General features: G+C 37.0%; 1 protein-coding gene and 1 long non-coding RNA gene across 2 annotated transcripts in view; both read right to left on the bottom strand.

The window, feature by feature from the left end:
• Nucleotides 1–24,093, bottom strand: part of LOC115575203 (immunoglobulin alpha-2 heavy chain) — a 225,356-nt gene that overhangs the window by 10,717 nt on the left and 190,546 nt on the right. The window lies entirely within an intron of this gene.
• Nucleotides 14,983–21,118, bottom strand: LOC115576156 (uncharacterized). The gene is made up of 2 exons (XR_003982774.1): nucleotides 20,839–21,118; nucleotides 14,983–15,690 (listed from the first exon to the last, which is right to left on the bottom strand). It is a non-coding gene; the product is annotated as an uncharacterized LOC115576156 (long non-coding RNA).

The following is a 24,093-nucleotide window of genomic DNA, read 5'->3' as shown; positions in this document are numbered from 1 at the left end:
TTCAAATCCTGGCTCCTTCCAGCTGTATGCCGAGGGGGGGGTTGCGTAATGCATGGGTCTGGTTTTGGTAAACATAATGACTGCTCACTGCTCAATGTTTGTTGTGCCTCTGATTAATGTCCTCATATCACTTCGCAAGTAGTCCATTCATTTGTCACCATGGAACTTCATTCAAAGCAGAGCTCCACCAAAGAGCCTGCAATCGTTGTGGAAGGTTATCTGATGTGTCAGCGTTTCCCCTATATGCATTCTACTGAGGCATTTTCAGCACCGCCGCAAATTTAAAAAAAAAAGACATGATTTTTGTAGGTTTAATATCACAGGCGAATGGCAAATTTAAGTTGCACACAGTGAAAGCACTACACCCTAAGTTATCTTGAAATCGATTATTATTGTCATTACTGCTATTTGTATCATTTCTACAAGTCACCGTTTTAGGTTGAGTGACTGAAATCCTCGTCATCCTATTCAAAGGCTGCAACAGGCGACTCATATCTCATATCGTTGGATATTTGGCGGATATTCACTTGGGTCCTGCTGCGACATACTGAGGTTCGCCCAGTGTCAGCAGCAAAAGGACGGTTAGCTCACCTCCCAGAGCCTCGCGCTGAATCGCTGGAAACTGATTTAGGGACCGCATTAAATTACTTAGCACAAATATATTAATGCAAAATAATTGCATTTTTTTCGATTCCTTCCATGACATGTGACCCAGTGACTCCAAACCAGCAGCAGATTGTAGCAAACTGGACGAATAAGACACAGCTCTTTTTATTGTACTTTAGTGCTTTCTCTATTTTATATGAATATTAATGTGCAGAGATTATTTTTTTCTCAATAACTTCCATGTCATGTGGCCCAGTGACTTCTGAAACAGATTCTGTTTCCATAAAAAATATATGATAATAAAGAAAGTAATGGTGAAAAAAGTTCTCTAATGCTCAAGAGGTTAACATATTTTTAAGCAGCAATGTCAACTTCTACACTATTTCTACATTATTTTTTTCCGGGGGGTAGCCCCTGGACCCCCCTAGTGTTGCTAGGTTACGGACTCAGAGCACCGCTGCTACAAAATCGTCTAGGGGAAACACTGTTCTAAGAATCCAAGCCAAAAACGGAAAAAATAAATGTAAAGAGAGACATAGTGGAGCCGTATATTTTCCTGCTTTTTTGTCCTTTGCCAATCACACCTATGTTAAAGACATGTCAAATCCAGTTTCTTTGGCCTGCAGTCATTATCATCATGTACGATCAGTGCTGGTGTCAGAGCCTTTCAGTTGAGCTCTCAGTCTAAAGTTTCAGTTGGTTGGCTGGATGAGGAAGCACCTGTTGTGGTGAGGATTGTTTCCTCTGCGTTACATAAATATTAACCAGTCAGGATGTTGATAACCACAAGTCCAAAATGTACGCACATTTTCATTTCTCTTTTGATAGTATCCCTACTTTAAGTCCATTGGTAAATAGTTCAAACAGTGGATGTGTGTGTCAATATAGAATATTTAAAGTTATGGGTAGCAGATAATAGTTATTTGATAAACACTTGGACTATCAATTTGTGACCACTGACTCACATATACAAATATACTTCAATTAACCAATTAACCATCAAACTAACTGTAAGTGGACAGAAATAGTTTAGTCCTGAATATCACTTTGTAAATGTGGGAAGTTGCTTGCTTTTGGAATTAAAATCTATTGTTCTTGTCAGCACAGTGACTTTGCGCCTCAGTTCAGTTTAGCAGGTTTTTGTATGACTATATATCACTGTGGCCACCCCCCGGGTACACAGTGTCAGATACTCATACAAAAACCTCCGGATGATATAGTGCATTGTTAGTATTTTGCACTGTAATTACTATGTTTGTTTGTTTTTTACAGTAAATCTATGAAGTCATTTAACACTTTGTTCTCATGTAAAACATTTTTGCCGTTTCGTTTTTTAATAATCACATTTTAGCTTTAATATTGAGATGAACTTCCACAGGTCAGGGGAAGGAAACTGTATCACTGTTATGCCCAAAGTGTCCTAACACAAACCTTTACATATGAACGGATCCTTGTCAATCCTTAATCTTTTCTCAAGAAGAGTTTTGTTGGACACATACAGCAGAAATCAGTCTCACCTCCTAATGTCTGTCTGTATCAGGACCATCAACGGTGTCTCCCTCTCAGGTGAAAGAGGTTTTTCTCACATGATATATCACTGTGGTTGCTGTACTGCACTATGATGTATGTCCATACAAAAACTTCACTCTGCACACTGGCTATCATGACACACACATGCTGTTACTTTAACTCTGCTTTTCATATTGATTTGAAAGTAATGTCAACATATTATCAAGTGATATTAGTATTTGCGTTTCCATTGTTTTATGTTATGCACACCGCTGAAAAAGGCCTTTGGTTTAACTGTTGAGTGTCTTAGCGCAGAAATACATTTTGAATTATGGGTTAAAACAATTGTGTAGTTTCTCCACAATTTCTCTGTGGTTTTACTGTTGGCATCACAATCGCAAAGACAGCGTTAACAACGTGGCTACCACTTGCAAGCCTGGCCACTGTCTGAAGCAAAACACAACCGTAAGAATCCCAATTTGACCTAGAAGCTCCGATCTCAGTGGAATGAAAAGGCAGAGTCAAACACTTGCTTGTATTGGCAAGTAGGCAGGTTTTGCTGTGCACTGATTAAGTAGAAAGTATGCCTGTTTTGAACCATCTCAAGTGCCTTTGGTAAGGGGCGACACACATTAACAGGGGAACTGACTTTGACACAACACCAGAACAATCTCCAACCAGTAAATTAAAAACATCTTTGAAATAACTTGACATCAAATTAACCATAAGCAGTCACACTTCTCTTGTTTTGTGTGTTTGTCAGGGTGTGAAATTATTATCTTGACTGATACAAAGCAAGTGAAGACGAAGAAGAGTGTCAATTTTCCTGTTTCTATTTTTTTCCCCAGATAAATGCAATTTTCCCTTCAACTATTCTTGAATTGAATACACCTCCCAGTGTCTTAATACATTTTAGAAGTTGCATGTTTTTGTAAATACCTTCTCTATTTCTTTAGGCACTGTGACTTTGTGACAGGTTTTTGTATTACCACATATCACTGTGGCCGCCGTCGTACACAGTGTCACACACTCATACAAAAACCTTTGCCTGACATGATGCCTTTGTCAGTGTTTTCTACTCTTTGTACTCAAGAGTATTTACTTTTTTTCAGCACCCTTTACAGTAATACTATAAAAACCATAAATAAATATCATACATTTCTCTTAATCACATTTTTACCTTGTGCATATTAATGTGATGTCCTGTGTGTATTCCTTTTAAGCTCATAAAGTCCTAATAAAACCCTCGGTGGAAGAACTTATTATTGTCAATGTTTAAAACATATCTGCTCTCACTTACAGTTTTGTTGAACACATATCTCACCTATTTGTTTTGTGTCTCAGCATCACATTTCCCTCTCAGTGGAAAGAGGTTTTTGTCATAGGATGTATCACTGTGGCTGCTACCATACGCATCACTGTGATACAGGTCCATACAAAAACTCGTCTCTGCATGCTGGCTATCATAACACACTAATGCTGTTACTTTGAATGTCGTTTAACGTTGAGATCTATTCATATGAAAGGAATCAGCAGTGCAAAAGTTACATAATCATTGTTCTTTTTAACTATTATTAGTTTTAACTTTTTCATTTATTCACGTTATAAAACAGGCTCCACAGTTATGATCATACATATTGTGTCCTGGGTGCACAGTGCCTCAGTTCAGTTGTCTAGAGGTTTTTGTATTACCACATATCACTGTGGCTGCCCCCACACAGTGTCACATACGCATACAAAAACCCTCTCTTGACATGGTGCGTGGTCACTATTTTCTACTCTTTGTACTTGGCAGGAGTATTGGTTTATTTCAGTTCCTTTTTACAGCACAACTATGAAACCATAAAACAACATTCTACTTTTTGATAATCCCATTTTTATTTTGTGATATTCATATGATGTCCTTGGTGGAAAGAAAACAGAATCAGTTTTAAGATCATGACGTCCTCACACAACCCCTCGAATAACAAAAGATAGCTGTCCATCTTGAAACATCTCTGCTGTTCCTAATAAGAGTTTTGTTGAACACTTATCTCACCTACTTGTTTCCTTTATCAGCACCACATTTCCTTCTCGGTGGAAAGAGGTTTTTGTAACAGGATATATCACTGTGGCCGCTGCTATATACTGCACTGTGATAGCAGTCCATACAAAAACTTTACTCTGCACGCTGGCTGTCACAACACACAAATGCTGCGACTTTAACTATGTTTTTTTTGTATAAGTTTGACGTTGAGATCTATTCATATGAAAGGAATCAGCAGTGCAAAAAGTTATTTTTTAATTATGATTTATTTTTTTTCATTATTTTCATTTAGTCATGTTTTTATTAATATTTATTTTTTCATTTGTTATGGTTGTGTGCATCACTGAAAAAAGGCAGTTGCTTAGACAAAATTAATAGATTCTGACATGGAGGATACATATTTCATATCAAATATATTTTTTCAGGATATCACCCAAAGGTTGTGTGTCCTATAGCACAAATGGTTGTTGCCAGTATGAATATCTTGGTGTAAAAGTACATTTAATTGTATTTATTTTGATGACTAATGCCTAAAGGATAAGTTCATCCGAAAATGAATATTCAGTCATCACCCTCGACAGGCGGTGGAGCTCATGTACCCACTTCAGCGGGGAAGCATGCTAACATTTTTTTGGGTAGCAGTGTTCCAGCTTTAGTAAGTTATGTAAAACATAATTTCAAATCACTTTGAGCTTCCGGATACTCGTATTTGTTGTTTGTTTGTTTTTGTTTGTTTGTTTGGTTTTTGTCCGATCAACTTCAGTTGTTCAGGAGAACGCTGCAGTGCTGTTTCGCTGTGAAGCCCCAGAAATATTTTGTGGACCCCGAAACTTCACTTTCCATCGGCATGAAGCTGAGTAGATGATGATAGTTCAGTTGTTAAGAGGTTTTTGTATTACCACATATCACTGTGGTTGCCACCCCACACAGTGTCACATAGGCGTACAAAAACCCTGTCTTGATGTGGCGTGCTGTCAGTATTTTGTTGTCTTTGTACTAAGCGGGACTATTCACTATATTCCAGGACAATTTTACAATAAAACTATGAAACCATAAAAGAACCTTTTTCTTTGGTGATAATCCCATTTTTACCCCGTGAATATTTACATGATGTCATGCTTGGTGAGGAAACTTTATTACATTTAAGCTAATGATGTCAAGACTCAACCCTTTGTATAAGATCATCTTTAAACATCTCTGCCGTTCCTAATAAAAGCTTTTTGAACATGTATCTTGCCTACTTGTTTCCTGTCTTGGCACCATATTTCCTTCTCGGTGGAAAGAGGTTTTTGTCACATCATATATCAATGTGGCCGCTATACTACACTGTGGTACGACGAATCAACGGATCATAGGATATATCACTGCGCCGCTTTAAGCATCACTGTGATGCAGGTCCATACAAAAACTTGTTTCTGCACACTGGCTATCATGACACACTAATGCTGTTACTTTAAATGTGCTGTTTTTCATATTAGTTTAACGTGGAGCTATGTTCATATGAAAGGAATCAGCGGTGCATAATTTACATAATCATTGTTCTTTTTGAATTATTATTTAAGCTGCAGCGCTGTTTTGCTGTGAAGCCTCAGAAATAGTTGGTGGACCTCGAAACTTCACCCGACTTTCCATCAGCATGAGGCTGAGTAGATGATGGTAGTTCAGTTGTGGAGAGGTTTTTGTATTACCACGTATCACTGTGGCCGTCACCCCACACAGTGTCACATAGGCATACAAAAACCCTGTCTTGGCGTAGCGTGAGGTCAGTATTTTATTTATTTTGTTGTAAATTCCAGTACAATTTTACAACAAAACTATGAAACCATGAAAGAACATTTTTACCCTGTGAGCATTTACATGATGTCCTGTGTGGTGAGGAAACTTCAATTACATTAAGCTCATGATGTCGAGACTCAACCCTTTGTATGAGATTGTCTTTAAACATCTCTGCCGTTCCTAATAAGAGGTTTTTGAACACATATCTCACCTACTTGTTTCCTGTATCAGCACCATATTTCCTTCTCAGTGGAAAGAGGTTTTTGTCACATCATATATCACTGTGGCCGCTATACTGCACTGTGATATAACTCAATGCAAAAACTCCACCCTGCATGATGACTGTCGTGATGCACAAATGCTCATACTTGTGTTTTTTGTTTTTTTCATATAAGTTTAACAAGTAATGTTAAAATCTAATCGTATGGAAAGAATCAGCTATTTTCTGTTAATTGTTTTTCAAAAAAAGTAAAAGTAAAAAAAAAAAATTGGATCATGTTTTACACTCCTGAAAAGGGTCTTATTATAATTATGGTGATGATGAGAAATAAATAAGACTAATGTAGAAATATTGTCAATGATGTAGTGTTGTAAAACCACAAACAGAAGGCACCCTAATTTGAATGAGTAACAAAGCTACTATATAGTAAAACAAAATCAAGAGGCTCGGACAGGAGGATGTATTTTTCATGTCAGGCACATCATCCAAAGGCTAGGTGACCCTTACACAAATGTTTATCACCTTTATCTGAACACTGTGAGTATCTTGTTTTAGAGGCACGTGTAAAATTATGGCTTAAACCGATTATGGATAGAAATAGTAGTTTTGTTTTCATGCCGAAATTATGATCAAGAGCTGACACTCGAAACATACCTCAAAGAGCTTGACGTCAAATTCACCATAAGCAGTCACACATATCTTGTTTTGTGTGTTTGTCAGGGTGTTAAATTATTAACTTGACTGACACAAAGCAGGTTATCTATTTCTTTAGGCACTGTGACTTTGTGCCAGGTTTTTGTATTACCACATATCACTGTGGCCGCCGTCGTACACAGTGTCACACACTCATACAAAAACCTTTGCCTGACATGATGCCTTTGTCAGTGTTTTCTACTCTTTGTACTCAAGATTATTTACTTTTGTCACTACCTGTTTACAGTAATACTATGAAACCATAAATAAACATCATACATTTTTCTTAATCACATTTTTACCTTGTGTATTAACACGATGTCCTTGTGTGTAGTACTTTCAAGCTCATAAAGTCCTAATACAGTGCTTTATGGAAGAACTCATTACTGTCAGTGTCCTAACACATTTCTGCTCTCACTTACAATTATGTTGAACACATATCTCACCTATTTGTTTGTGTCTCAGCATCACATTTCCCTCTCAGCTGAAAGAGGTTTTTGTCATAGGATATATCACTGTGGCCCCAGCCAGAAGCATCACTGTGATACAGGTCCATACAAAAACTTGTCTCTGCACACTGGCTATCATGACACACTAATGCTGTTACTTTAAATGTGCTGTTTTTCATATTAGTTTAACGTGGAACTATATTCATATGAAAGGAATCAGCGGTGCATCATTTACATAATCATTGTTCTTTTTGAATTATTATTTATGCTGCAGCGCTGCTTCACTGTGAAGCCCCAGAAATATATTGTGGACCACGTAACTTCACCTGACTTTCCATCAGCATGAGACTGAGTAGAAGATGATAGTTCAGTTGTGGAGAGGTTTTTGTATTACCACATATCACGGTGGTTGCTATCCTGCACTGTGATATGACTCAATACAAAAACTCCATGATGCATGACGGCTATCATGATCCACAAATGCTCTCACTTGTGTGTGTTTTTTATTTATTTGTTTTTTTTTTAAGTTTAACAAGTAATGTTAAGATGTAATCATATGGGACAAATCAGCATTTCCCTTTTTATTGTTTTTATGAAGAAAAAAAATAATCATTTGTTCATGTTTTACAGACCTGAAAAGTTTCTTCATTATTACGGTGAAGATACAATGAAAAATAAGAAATAAAAAAAATGTTTGAATGAGTAACAAACATTTGTAAAACAAAATCAAGAGGTTTAGACAGGAGGATATATTTTTCATGTCAGGCATATCATCCAAAGGCTGGGTGACCAAATGGGTATCACCTTTATCTGAACACTGTGAGTGTCTTGGTTTAGAAGTGCGTGTAAAATTATGGGTTAAACTGATTATGGAGAGAAATAGTAGTTTTGTGATAAGATCTGCATAATGCAAGCTGAAATTATGAGCTGACATTCAAAATGTACCTCAAAGAGCTTGACATCAAATTAACCATTAGCAGTCACACACCCCTTGTTTTTGTGTTTGTCAGGGTGTGAAATTATTATCTTGACTGATACAAAGCAAGTGAAGACAAAGAAGAGTTTTTTCTGATCAGTCAGTTTTCCTGTTTCTCTTTTTTTTCTACAGATAAATGCAGTTTTCCCTTCAACTGTTCTTGAATTGAATACACATCCCAGTCTATTAATATATTTTGGAAATGGCAGGGCTTTATAAATACCTCCTCTACTTCTTCAGGCACTGTGACTTTGTGACAGGTTTTTGTATTACCACATATCAATGTGGCCACCCCAATACACAGTGTCACACACTCATGCAAAAACCTTTGCCTGACATGATGCCTTTGTCAGTGTTTTCTACTCTATGTACTCAAACATATTTACTTTTTTTAGTTCCTTTTTACAGTAACACTATGAAACAATAATTTTCTTAATCACATTTTTACCTTGTGCCTATTAACGTGATGTCCTGTGTGTATCACTTTTAAGCTCATAAAGTCCTAATAAAACCCTCGATGGAAGAACTCATTATTGTCAGTGTTTAAACACATCTCTGCTCCCACTAACAGTTTTGTTAAAACACATATCTCACCTTTTTGTTTTTTGTCTCAGCATCACATTTCTCTCTCAGCTTAAAGAGGTTTTCGTCAAAGGATATATCACTGTGGCCGCTACCCCAAGCATCACTGTGATGCAAGTCCATGCAAAAACTTGTCTCTGCATGCTGGCTATCATGACGCATTTACTACATTAGCAATTACTTTAAATGAGGTGTTCTTCATATTAGTTTAACATTGAGAGCTACATTCGTATGAAAGGAATCAGCAATGCAAAATTTACATGATCATTGTTCTTTTTTAATGATTATTTATTACTTTGTCATTTAGTCATTTACTGGCATTTTAATTGTGTTTATTAATATTATTTTTTAAATTTCTGATGGTTATGTGCACCACTGAAACAAAGGCAGTTTCTTAGACAAGATCAATAGATTCTGACATGGAGGATACATATTTCATATCAAGAATAATTTTTCAGGCATGCCATCCAAATGTTCGGTGACCTACAGCAGAAATGGTTGTTAACTGTAGTTTAACGGTACGAGTGTCTCTGTGTAAAACTTTATTTAATTGTGTCAATTAATTGTATTTATTTTGATAACTAATGGCTAAAGGATAAATTCTTCCGAAAATGAAGATTCAGTCATCATTTAATCACCCCCATGTTGATGCCGAAAGTTTGGTGAAGTTTCGTAGTCCAAAAAACATTTCCGGAGCTTCACAGACAAAAAAAAAAAAAAAAATCAGCATTGCAGTGTTCTCCTGAAATACGATGGAGACTTGTTCTAAAACCTAAAAAACACAACAGAAAAACACATAACATGGCTCCACACAGCTCAGCCGATATAGTCCAAGTCTCCAGTAGCCCCGATGTCCCAAATAAATATTAAAAGACAAAATGTACACCCTCGACAGGCGGTGGAGCTCATGCACCAACTTCAGCGAGGGAGCATGCTAACATTTTTTAGCTTAGCAGTGTTCCAGCTTTAGTGTAAAACATAATTTAAAATCACTTTGAGCTTCTGGATATTTGTTTTATACCAGTTTTTATTTTTTTGTTTGTTTTGGGGATTTTTTTGTCCAATCTACTTCAGTTGTTCAGGAAAACGCTGCAGCGCTGTTTTGCTGTAAAGCCCCAGAAATATATTTAGGACCATGAAACTTCACCTGACTTTCCATAGGCATGAGGCTAAGTTTCAGTTGTGGAGAGGTTTTTGTTTTGCCACATATCACTGTGGTTGCCACCCCACACAGTGTCACATAGGCTTACAAAAACCCTGTCTTGTTGTGGCATGCTGTCAGTATTTTGTTGTCTTTGTCCTAAGCGGGACTATTCACTATATTCCAATTTTACAATAAAAGTATGAAACCATAAAAGGACATTTTTCTTTGGTGGTAATCTCATTTTTACCCTGTGAATATTTACATGGTGTCCTGCGTGGTGAGGAAATGTTATTACATTTAAGCACATAATGTCGAGACTCAACCCTTTGAACACATATCTCACCTACTTGTTTGCTGTATTGGCACCATATTTCCTTCTCGATGGAAAGAGGTTTTTGTCACATCACATATCACTGTGGTCGCTATCCTGCACTGTGATACCGAGCAACGAATCATAGTATGTAACCGTGGCCGCTACCCCAAGCATCACTGTGATACAAGTCAATACAAAAACTTGTCTCTGCACACTGGCTATCATGACACACTACTGCTGTTACTTTAAATGTGCTGTTTTTCCATATTAGTTTAACGTGGAACTATATTCATATGAAAGGAATCAGCGGTGCATAATTTACGTAATCATTGTTCTTTTTGAATTATTATTTACGCTGCAGCACTGTTTTTCTGTGAAGCCCCATAAATATTTTGTGGACCACGAAACTTCACTGACTTTCCATCAGCATGAGGCTGAGTAGATGATGGTAGTTCAGTTGTGGAGAGGTTTTTGTATTAATGTGTTGGTCAGTATTTTGTTTTCTTTGTACTAAGTAGGAGTAGTCACTATTTTCCAGTACAAATTTACGATCAAGCTATGAAACCATATTTGTCAGGGTGTGAAATTATTATACTGACTGATACAAAGCAAGTAAAGACAAAGAGTTTTTCTGATCTGTCAACTTTCCCTTTTTGTCTTTTTTTTCCCCAGATAAATGCAATTTTCCCTTCAACTATTCTTGAATTTATTACACGTCCCAGTGTCTTGATACATTTTGGAAATGGCATGTTTTTTTTAAATACCTTCTCTTTATGTAGGCATTGTGACTTTGTGACAGGTTTATGTATTACTACATATCACTGTGGTTGCCGTCGTACACAGTGTCACACACTCATACAAAAACCTTTGCCTGACATGATGCCTGTTTTACCATTAAGCTCTCTAATTTAGTCATTACTGTCAATGTTTAAAACATTTTTGCTCTCAGAGTTTTGTTGAACACATATCTCACCTATTTGTTTTGTGTCTCAGCATCACATTTCCCTCTCAGCGGAAAGAGGTTTTTGTCAAAGGATGTATCACTGTGGCCGCTGCCACTATAAGCATCACTGTGATACAGGTCCATACAAAAACTTGTCTCTGCACACTGGCTATCATGACACACTAATGCTGTTACTTTAAATGTGGTGTTGTTCATATTAGTTTAACTCTGAGAGCTATTCATGTAAAAGGAATCAGTGGTGCAAACATTACATGATCATTGTTCTTTTTTAATTATTATTCTTTTTGACTTTTTAATGTATTAATGTTATAAAACAGGCACATCATCCAAAACATTAGTCATATTTCATTTAAAATAAGTTAATTTCCTTTAAAATAAGGTTTTAAAAAGTTCTCACACGTGTCTTTTCACATTTGTTTGCCAGTATGTGAAGGTATGATCTCTGCCTAATGCAAAGCAAATGAAAAATATTCTGAGATGTTATAATTTATAACTAAAAAAAACAAACAAAAGTACATACAAATACAATTCCACATAAATGCATTTTATTCTTCCGCAGCTCTGTTAAATATAAGCTTTTCTTCAGAGTGACTGTTAGGACCCGATCTTCTCTTATTCTTGTGATGGAGTGACTTTTTGCTTCAGTTCATGTCAGGGGAGGTTTTTGTATGACAGCATATCACTGTGGCTGCCACTCCATACACAGTGTCATGTAGTCATACAAAAACCTCTACCTGATGTAGTGTGCTGTTGTACTGTATGTATCCAGAAGGAGCACCAATGAAACACAATTCTGCACTTTCTCCATTTGAATTTAATGAATTCTACCCCTGTTTTTGAAAATTGCATTTGTCCCACTTTGGTGATATGTAGTCATACCCTGGCTCCAAGGTCTGTCCACCGCTTTAGTTTGGACTAAAATATTTCAACAGCTATTTGATGGTTTGGGATGAAATTTTCTACAGGCGTTCATGGTCACCAGATGATGAATTCTGGTGACTTCCAAATTTTCTTCCAACACAGATGATGAAACTTTACGTTTTTTAGTAAAATACTTTAATACTGTACATGTTAAACTAAGATGTGAACAAGGTAAAAGTTTTATATACTTAACACTAGTACGTTTTTATTGTCATGGTGAGCAAGTACGGAGCTTCCACTGTGCTATAACTACAGCCTCACGGAGCTGCTAGCTTAGCTGTAGATGTTTAGTCTTTTTACCTTTTGAGTATTTGCAGTCTCCTGTGAGTCAAAGATACTGTTTAACATGTAATCTTATGTCCCTTATATCCTTTATGACATCGCAATATTGTCAAGCATCTTTACTATGATGTTGGACATGTGTTTGACCTTGTTTTCTGTATCAGCACCACATTTCCCTCTAGGTGGACTGAGGTTTTTGTCACAGGATATATTACTGTGGTTGTTATAGTACACTGTGATATAACTCCGTACAAAAACTCCACCCTGCACACTGGCGTTCACAACACACACTGTATGCGGTCACTTTTAACAGCAGTTCATCTTTTAATTTCAGTCATGTTTGGTTCACATTTTGGGAATGGATTGAGGAGTTTTTATCTCATGTTTATTCAAGATGGTAATTTTTTTAATACATTTCTGGAAGTAAAAAAAAAGCTTTACTATTAATGAAACAAATACACATACAGTTATACAATTCATTATGCATCTATTTCTGACAGGATGATAAATATTTAATACGCATTTCACCCAAAGGCAGTACAGGCAGTGGCCCTATCAGTGATATAACAACGCTGCTCAGTCATTTAAGTCTTTAAACTACATCATATACAGGATTTTAATTAAGTCTGGCTGACTGTTTATTATCACGTATAAGTATTTACATACGCCTTTCCCTTACAGTATAAAGTCCTCCTGTGAGGTTTTTGTAAGTGTGGGGATCACTGTGGCCTCCCACAGTGAGACACGATAATACAAAAACCTAAGCCACAGTGTAGCTGTCACACCCTTCTGTGCCATGCACAATACAACAAGTCTGCTTAATTTTGGTTTTAAAAATTCAAAAACCCACAGAACAGTGTGAGTATTTTTTGTTTGTTTTTTATGAATTCACATTTTTAAAATGACAGAAATATGTTATTTTTGAATACGCAACATGTGATAAATGCTTTTCAACAACTTTATTAATGTAATGAATATATGTGTGCCACTCTGCAGTGTCAGCGAAGACATAATATTGTATTTGTGAGGTTTTGTTATGTTACAAATGAAAGACTGACATTGATTTTCATTGCTTTTAAAATTATTAAAATTATGCACAGTATTTTTCTTATATGACCTCAAAATGTAAACATGTACAAGCTGTATGAATTGTTTGCAATAAAGTAAATAGAGTAGATGCCAAATCCTACATGTGGTGGACATGATAATGGGAACACTTCTCAGTATAATGAAATACGACACCAGTCTTGCTTCACGAATTACCAGTTACATTAATAGTGTAACAGGGTCGACAAACACTAAACATATCGCAGAGCAATTGTATTGAACTGAATGAGGTTTTATAATTGTGACATTAAGTATGTTCATTTAGGTTAAGAACACTGTTATTTTTCTCAGGGCACATGTTATTGTTGAGCTGTATGATTAGGCCTACATGGTTTTTGTTATGGTGTGTTACACGGTGCTGTAACCCCAGCTACTACTGTAGTAGTCACAGTGACACAAGCAGTTACCAAAACCTTACCACACTGGCATGAGATACGTTTTATTCATTGAATAGATTCAGATCAAAGAGAGGTTGTTTTACAAATTGATAAATAAAATCAATTTAAGAATGCAATTTTTGTACGCTTTGTTTTGTTTTTCTAGCATAATGTGAATTGTTCTTATTAAATCCTCTAATGAAGCCTCTTATACTGTAAAAGTCAACACCAATATTGAGCACAGCACCTTAAAGGGGCATTATGTGGTTTTGTAGAACTTAATTATAAAAATGATATTGACAATATTAATTAGGGAATAATACAATCTCAGACATATTTATTTTTTCCATCACTGGATAAACAAGCTGTTCTAAGAGGAAAATAAGGTCCCCAGAACATTGTTTAAAGCTAGAAAGGTGGCAGGGTCCACTGTCGTGGAAAATCTCCTTTGAGTAGAGAGTGCTAAATCTCCGAAGAATTTCAGATCTCAGCGTATGAATCAGATGTCATTTAATACACGCAGCGTGGAGAGAAGGCAAAAGCATTCTCTCCCAAACTCTAAATTGTTACCCCTTAAGTACAGAACAGAGAGGAGGTTACCTTCATTTACAAACAGTCATAAAACATCTTCTTTACAGATAAAGGACTCTTTGATATTTTGATGTATCCTGTCTTCCCAGGACAGTGACCCTTTGATCTAACAGAGGGGACAGTAAATGTCATCTTATCTAATAAATGCATACATTCCAATGTGGGGATGTGCCCCCTCCTGTGGCTCATGTGACACCTCAGGCAGTGTGACAATCTCTCTTCCCCCTATTGTCCTTACAGTACATTGATAACAAAAGGAAGCCTATGTAATTTTCTCACATTCCTCCCTTTTGACACAAAAGTGTCAACACAACATTTTGAGAAATTACATTGAAAGTTTCAAAAATAGGAAAATAAATTTTTAACAGCTTCAAAATGTTTACAGCTATCAGTTTCTACTGTGAATAACAAAAACAAAAACAAAATACAAACACACAAACAAATTCATTCAAACCATTAGTATTAAAGAACAGAATTATATCAACTCATCATTTGAATCATATGGGTTTCCTGGAGCCCATTCCATCCAAGAGTTCATCAGCATCAAAAACCCAGGGCTTCCACTCATTTTCTTTCTCAAAACAGTTCGCTTCTTCTCCTGATCACTTGCTCTGTGTCAAGTTTTAGTTTTATGTCCTTTCAGGATTGTTTGATCCTGCATCGGTTCTTCTGTGTCTTCTTCTGCTCTTGCAACCAGTCCATTTTTACCCTTCTGTAAGAGATGGGGTGTCTGAGTATCAATATGGATGATTTTAGTGTGTTTGATGACTGCAGGTGAATCAGTTGGTGGTTTGAAATTTTTTTTTCTCCGTTGAAAAACAGGATAGGATAATGGCCATTGTGGTGACCAAAAACAAGGATGAGAACCACAGTCATACTCGTCCAACGGTGTCCTCTCTCAGCACTCTGCAGGTTAGGTCGTTGTCCTTCCTTCAGTGGCATGGCTCGGAAAAGGCTTGCACTACGATCCATGTATGCAGGTGTCCCTCTCAGCTATCCGGACAGCAGTGGGCAGGTGTGGTCCTGTCCACCGTGGTTGACTCCAGTGCTTCCTCCTCAGGTTCTTTTAACACTGTCCAGTCTTCAGGCTGGTTATTGTGGAGTTTGCACCATAGTAGGCTCCAGAAGGACTGCTTTCACCTATAGAAGATTATCTTCAAAAAACATGGTTAAATGCACAACACTATCTTAAAACTATCAGCATCCAATTTGGTGAGGGTTAACCTGTTTTGAGGAAACGGGGTGTTAATTATTTTCAAAGGACAGCCAGTGATTATCTCGTAAGGAGACAGTCTAGTCATCTTATGTGACATATCTGTTTCTGCTATCAATTTAGTAAATTTTGTTTTTAAGGTCTGGTTAGCGTGTGCCACTGCACCTCCACTAGCTAACACAATGTGATTTTTAGGTTTATGTGCAGGTTTTTTGAGATGTTTTGAAAAAAAAAATTATTTACTTTTATTTATTATTTTGTATTTTTACTCATTATTATTATTATTATTATTATTAATAATAATTATTTGTAAGTGTGACTCATTATTAATTGTTTATTTCTTATTCACTTATTTATTTATTTATTTAGGGGAGAAATCTACAGGCAATTATTTCCCTCAGCAATTATTTAGCGATTTAGATCGCTGTTACATATTTACGTGGAAATCATTCAATCCCTTTTGACAAAATGTTTTCACAATAATGTAATAATATTTATACCTACTACATGGAGTGAGTTGAATAAAATCCATTATTTAATGCTCAAAAAAGATCTTAATGTTCAGGATGGGATGACAGAGGCTATGCCTCTGCCGACATTTTAAATTTAACAAATCACACAATTTTTTAACAAAGTGTTTAACAAAAAGTTGAAAAAATCCTGGCGTATGCCATAATCTATTTACAATATTCTACATCCTCCCTTTTGATACATGGTCAAGACCATGTGTCAAACTTTGCAAAGAAGGAAGTATGGCTTTTGGCAGTACTGGGAGGCCATTTACACCAACCCAGAGTTCAGATGGGAGTTCAATAAACTTTTTCCTACTTCCATAGAATTTTTACTACATCATCAGCTCCTGTTTGAAGCAGATAGACTTTATTAAAAGACAGATAAAAGCATTTGTAGAGTGGGGTATACAGGTGAAAAAGTAGCAGGAAGTCATGCTTGCCTGTGGTCATTAAAACTGTACCACTCCTTGCCTTGATGATTGGACTCATATGGTTATTTATAGAAACAGACAAACAAATGTTAATTACTTATTCTCATTTTTATTTATAAACGCTAACCATTTCATTGTATATTGTATATATGCTCAGATTGTCTACTTTATTACCATACTATTTTATTGTATATTTTATCTAATTTCATTTTATAGTGTATTTTACTGTTTTATTTACCCCTTATCTTAGCACTTGTTTCCACTCATGCTGTATTTATATTTTACTTTACACGGAGTATCTGAAAACAACAACTTTTATTTATTTTTTTTTTTATTTTTTTTTTTTTTAAATACAGTATTCTGATTTAGATTCTGATGAGCTGTCTTAGCAGCTTCATTTCCCAGTGACACTGGGTCATTAGCACTTGTATGAGCTTTATATTTGCATAGGTAGAAGTAATGCAGACAAAAGGTTAATGATTTTGACTTCTAGGAGCATTAGATGTTCCTGTAGAAGTAAGAAATTTTGATTTCCTATAATGTGTGAAATCATGACATATTAAATGCATACTGAGAGTCAGTATGTACAGTGATATTATTCCCGGTCCTAAAAATGGAAAAGAAAAAACAGCTGCCAGAGCAGACAGGTTATTTAGAATATGAGTACGTTCAAACTATATCATAGTTAGTACATATTTCATATGACACACAAGGGGATCCATCTGTTGGATTTCTCACAGCAGAATCATCTACAAAGAAAAAACAGAGTTAAGGTTAATGAGGGAAGTGTCACAGAGTGCATCTGTTGGTTTTGACACCGTGACGACCACTTTCAGACAGGGGTGTAATTCTCCATCTTGAGCTGTCAGGACCAAAATGTATGGGTTAAAAGACAGAACTTTTTTATAAAGTTGCGTGAGTCATTGTCAGAAACACATTTTGCTAGTGTAGCAGTTTAGCTGGGTTAAGGTAGGCGGGTTTTCCTGTAAATAAAGGAAGTTACAGCATGTGGGGCACGTACATTAAAGATGGCACATAACAAAAATATCAATTGTGGCCAGCACTGCTTCAGTAGCAGCTGCTACAGCCTTGTGGTATGCAACCCATATCTCACTGTGTTGTGGACATTCTTTTTGAATAGTATCCCACAGGTTGGTATTCACCATGTGACTGAGTTAGAATTTTCTTTCACAAAAACTCATTACATTCAGAAAAACAAAAAGATTTAAAAAATTTGAGAGTGTCTGGTAGTTGTCGGCAGAGGGAACTTGATAAAGCTTGTTTTAAGTCAGTAAAATCTTTCTCTGCGTCAGGAGTCCAAGTCAAAAAGTCAGTCATGGCCAAATGTCTACCCCCATATGTGATTATATAGGGGTTGGGAGATCTCCACAATTGTATCAAATCCATGGACAACAAAAGCCTGCTAAAATTCAATAAGGCAATCGTTTTTTTTGTTTTTATTTTTTTTCATTCGCAGATATTTTGAAACATCCAAGATTGTGGATGTAGTCGGTATCCAATTGACGATCTTCCGGAGTAAAATAACGCATTTCATTTTAAAAAGAATTTTCAACTTTTCCTTTAAAAAAATTTAGGATTGTTTTCTGGCAGAAAACTAAAAATGGAAAACTGTCTCAATTTGACAATGCTCCTGCATAGGAAAAACATATGCACAAACATTGTCAACTACTGAACAAGTGAATTAACACACAACGGCCGCTAATGCTAAGTTTGCAGCTCTACTGCAGTCCAAAATGAAAATTGGAGAAGGAAAAACCCTATGGCATCTGCATCCAATTATAACATTTTACCATTGATAGTGAAAGCAACCCAGAACTGTGAGTCAGGATGAAAAGGAATGCTAGAATATGCATTTGTTAAAATCATAACTGAAAAACCCAGTCTGATAGAATGTTTAACATTAGTGTTAGAACATCTGCTGGATGCTGACCAGCTTCATTTATGACCCTAAGGTGTTTTAATGATCTCCACCCCCCATTTGTTTTCCTGTCAGGCAAGATGGGGGAGGTACATGGTGAGATTTAGGAAGTCAACAATGGCACCTTAATTTATGGTAGGCTGAATGACATAATACTGACTTCAAACAGTTTTAGGGAATTTTGCATCTTTTATCCCCAGAAATTTAACTTGCTTACAGCCTCAAGCTATTAATAGTGTTAGAAGCAATTTTTCTAGTCTTTATCAGTCAAATCAGTGTTTCTGTGTGTGTGTGTGTGTGTGTGTGTGTGTGTGTGTGTGGGTGTGTGTGTGTCATCAGTACTTGTGTCTAATTGTGCTCATGTCTATGTGCTTGTTCAAATTCTCTAACCTTCCTCCACTGTCTCCTCTGGTTGTGTCCTGGTGAATGAGCAGACACCTTCATGTGGTCAGGATTCTTCTGGATCTCGCCTTTCTTGCCGATTAAACTCAGGGCTCCCATCAGCTTCCCTTTGTATCATCAGTTTTCTTCCAGTGTTGTTACATTCTCATTGATGGATGTGGATTCAGTCTTCGTCTCCTCTTGCTTTTTGTTATTAGACTGTAATCTCTGTCCAGGATTCTGTGGCAGACCAAAACTCCAGTCTTTGTCAGGTGTCTCCTCTGCAACCTCCTTCATTTCATTCAGTTGGTATGGCCTGTATACAAACACTTCTGGATCTCAATGACAGTCTGCTTTCCTGTTTGCCTCGGCATGGAGTTAGGGAAACATCATCCTTCTGTGATCTTCACTCCGCACCCAGCAGTCAGCAGAATCTGCTATTGGAGAAAAGTCTTTCTTGGAGAAGCAGGTTAATTTGTTGCTGTTTAGGAGATAGGAAGATGGCTGAAAAGTCAGGGTGTATTTGTTTCTCCCCTTCTTTCTTAAAGTCATCTTGGGGTGTTTGACCACATGTGGAGAAGGTGTCGCTGAAAGGATGTAGGTGTGGAGACAGCAGGGAGGAGGTCCATTTCATAAATTCTAGCCCTACATTCTTTTCTCTCTTTCTTTTTCTTACTCAAACCCTGTTTTCACATTTCTTTCAATCATGCTACTGATTTTGAAAAAAAACAATTTATCAGTCTATCTGTTTCTTCCCTACTTTCATTTTACCTTTTTTTTTTTCAACATACTCTACACCATCTCAAAACATTCTGTGCTTAATTTGCCTTTTAATGGAAAACCTCAAAGGTGACAAAATGCCAAAGTTGAAACCCTGAACCACATTTTCCCCATTTGTCTGCTCTTAATTCAGCAGAGCCTGTAAAAGGGTCAGATATATTTATTAATTTCCCCATTTTGTTCCTCATATTTTTTAGTGACTCACTGGGACAGATTTGCTTAAACTTTCAATGGGCTTATCATTCACACAAAACTTCACAATCACACTGATCTTTCCATACAGTGTATGGTTGGATCTCATCAAATCACACACTAACTTTGAGCAACTTATTCAGCGAGGTGGTTTGTATGACACATTCGTTCCGAGCAACGCACCCTTTTATAGCATATAATCTGTATACTCACTGAACGTCACAACAAAGTTTATTCTTTATACTTATTTCGTATATTTATATCACTCATATGCCCATTTTATCATAGTGGGGCCTCGTATAATTGTATACTGTATCATATCATTATTACAGTAGCTCACATAAGATCATATTATTATATTATATTCTATTATATTTTTATTTTACCTGTTATCAGGTTTTCGGTCGACCACTATTTAATATCTACTCATCAGTAAGTAGCATCTGAAAATCTACAATCCCTTGAAATTTTCTTCACACCGTAGGTATAATAATCAATTCATTTCGCCTGTTGTACTCGTTAAGTGCTAACAGCCTTGCGCTGCGTTTCAGTTTTTTTTTTTTTTTTTTTCGTTTTCACCCAAAACCACACAGGAATTACAAGGGTTTCTCGTTTTTACCCAAAACCACACAGGTATTACAAGGGAAAGAAAAAGGTGCTCCTCCTTGAGCCCTTTACCTTAAAAAACATTCCAATCACACAGCTATGGAATGAACGTCTCGTTACACTGACGTTTTTATCACCCACGACCACACAGGTTTTACATGGGGAATATGACTTTCAACCACACAGGTATTACAAAAGTCAACCTAGGCTTTTAGAATTTGAGCAAATGATTCAAACGCTGTACTCACTTATTTGTGGAGCGTCCGCTGGCCACGTCTGCGCCCGAATTTCAGGTGGAATCCAATCCTCCGTTTGTCGGAGTGGAACTTTTCCTGCCGGCAGTTTCCTTCAGTTCAGGCGCAGGCGGCAGTCAGCGAAGCGTCCATCCCATAACCTCGTCGCCAAAATGTCGTGGAAAATCTCCTTTGAGTAGAGAGTGCTAAATCTCCGAAGAATTTCAGATCTCAGCGTATGAATCAGATGTCATTTAATACACGCAGCGTGGAGAGAAGGCAAAAGCATTCTCTCCCAAACTCTAAATTGTTACCCCTTAAGTACAGAACAGAGAGGAGGTTACCTTCATTTACAAACAGTCATAAAACATCTTCTTTACAGATAAAGGACTCTTTGATATTTTGATGTGTCCTGTCTTCCCAGGACAGTGACCCTTTGATCTAACAGAGGGGACAGTAAATGTCATCTTATCTAATAAATGCATACATTCCAATGTGGGGATGTGCCCCCTCCTGTGGCTCATGTGACACCTCAGGCAGTGTGACAATCTCTCTTCCCCCTATTGTCCTTACAGTACATTGATAACAAAAGGAAGCCTATGTAATTTTCTCACACCACCTCATATAAACAAAATAAAACAGCATGAAATTGTGTTTTCTGTTTATTCAGCCATGCAAATGAAGAGAGTTTGTTTATTTAGTTTGTTTAGGGAAGATCTTCCTGTTCAGATTAAAATGTCTTCCCCCAAATGACATAGTGCACCTTTAACAAAAAGCTTTTATAATAACAGTAAATTAAACTGTCATTTGTCATTTATATTTAATTTCCTTAAACAAATCCTACCCCTGAAATAAAGATCAACTTTGTACTTAATGTTGCATGTAGATAAGTGTTGTTGCACTGACCTCTATGGGAAGAAAGGTTCAAGTCTTTTCCATTTGTGACCACGTCTTGCTGTCATGTAGCATCAGATAATATTAAAAGAAGTGCAGATTGGGGGCTGTGCATATAGAGGCCAGAAGATGGCAGCACAAGCAAGTGTTTAAACCTGATTGTTCATCTTTACTGGCAGGGTGCACCGAAAGAAGACCAGTGATTTGGTTCCTTACCAGCTGCTGCCTGAATGTGCATCAAACATTGAGCTTACATAGGCTGTAAATGCAAATAAGGCCAAAGGATTTTAATATATACCTGCATAAGTCTGGTTCTGTAAGGTCATTTCTAAGTATTTTAGCAAAAACATCCACTTATTATTAATATATTGAGGATTTAAAGGATTTTACTGTCTTTTATTATTGTTGAAAATAGGACAATTGATAATTTTGTACCTAAGTGGTTTCACTGCACATTTTTTCTTTCAGCAGCAAACTCTTACACCCGACGTGTAAGAAGGAGCGCTACTGCAGATCATTCATCCCACAGCCATCAGACTGTTTAACTCAAGCACTGCCTGAATAACTTTCCACTCACTTGTTTGTTTTTTGTAAATATCTTATATTTTCGATGTATTTTTCTGTTTAACTTATTTTTGTCTGATTCTTTTCCTGTGCTTGTTGCATCTTGAGCCATTGTAAAAAGTGAATTTCCCCGTTGTGGGATAGATAAAGCCCATCTAATCTAATCTAATCTAATCTAATCTAATCAACATATTTGAATCCACAACCACAGTGGACATATGGCTTTTGTCTACTCATCTGTGGAAGTGAGTTAAACTGTCCTGAGTAAATTTTACATCTTTTAAATGATTGTGCGGTTTAATTAGAGGTATCATTCATTGTAAATCCAGTGTAACAGCATCATGCCAGCAACTGAGGCCACACCGAAAGGACACTTTGTTGAACAAGCATGATCAAACTGAGAGTGTTAGGTTACATGTGATACAACATTATAATAAGCTATAATACAGAAAAGTCACATGCAGCAGTAGGGGCTGCTCAGACAGCTTCACAATGTGTTTGCCACTAGATGGCAGTCTGGACTCACGTTTCATGCTTCTATCAACGACCTGGCATGTGAACCATAAACCAAACCGTCCATCGAGCACATGAACCAGCTGAAAGTGTTTATAAGGAAATATTTCTGGACATAAAGAACGCAGATTGAATTATTGTTCTGAATGACCGCTTCCAGGTTGCTGCTCGTGCGGTCGACCACTGAGCTCGTAGAGTAGTTGATTTGCACGGGTTTGTAAAGTCACCTGTTGATGGTCACTGCATTTCCCACTCCCCCTCCCTCTCTATTGCATTGTTCACATTTGCACATTTGCACTAACTTGCTGCTGCCTCTTAGTGCACAACCCAACCTACCCCAATGCTACTTTGCACCTCATGTAGATACTGTAAATTTCTTATTTTAGTTTATTTAGTCTTTTTAATTCTATCTGATTTGTTTTTTATTCTATCTGACTGGGTGTCATAACCTGGCTCATAGGCTATGACAGATACGGCATAGGACACAATCGATGGCATTAAATAAGTGAATTTATTAAACTAACTTAAACAACAGGTTATAAATACAAATATGAAGTGTGTTAGTCAGTAACATCAGTAATGTAAATGTGGATGTGTGAGCAATATGGGGTGTAAAGTGAAAACAACGCAGAAACCAAACAAAGAAAATGTGCTGCTGCTGCTGGCGGGGATGCACCACAATCAGAGAGAGCGAGGGCCGGGTTGCGACTGGGTTTTTATCCTTTGGTTATTGGATTGAACTGAATTAAATTGCAGCAAAATAACTCACGAATAAACAATTTAAGCAACTAAAAAAAGAATGAATATGTGGTTAGAAGGAGTATGCCAAATATTAGCCCAAGTAGTTGAAACTGTGTGTGCTGATATTCTAGATACCTGCACAGTACAGCAAACAAACTAAACAACCTACAGTAAAACACGAGTACACCTGCACTCTATCTGGTATTTCTGTCCCCTCCAGCATTCCCTGCGGTACTGTTAGAGGAGCTGATGAAGATGTCTGTGCATTTCAGCCTCTTCAAGCCTGTATTCCTGCCGAGATGCAAATACACGCTGCGAAAGATGGGTCTCATGCTTCGAGGGAAGTTTATTCTTGGCTCTGACGGTTTCCAGAAAGTTTCACTTCTACAGGTGCGGTCCCTGGGGTGCAGAGGGACGGGGGAAGTGGCTCTCTAAACATGATATGGTTAGAAATGTCAGGAAACTGAAACCCCCGAGAGCTTAACTGATAACAGAAGTTGACAGTCTGTTGACTTGATGTGGCTTTATTTTAGGTCTTCTTAGAGCCTGCTGCTGTGA

Source organism: Sparus aurata, chromosome 23, assembly GCF_900880675.1.
Source record: "Sparus aurata chromosome 23, fSpaAur1.1, whole genome shotgun sequence".
In the NCBI taxonomy this organism is placed as follows: Eukaryota; Metazoa; Chordata; class Actinopteri; order Spariformes; family Sparidae; genus Sparus; species Sparus aurata.
The sequence above is the reverse complement of the archived record's forward strand: the minus strand, read 5'-3'. Positions and strand labels throughout refer to the sequence as shown.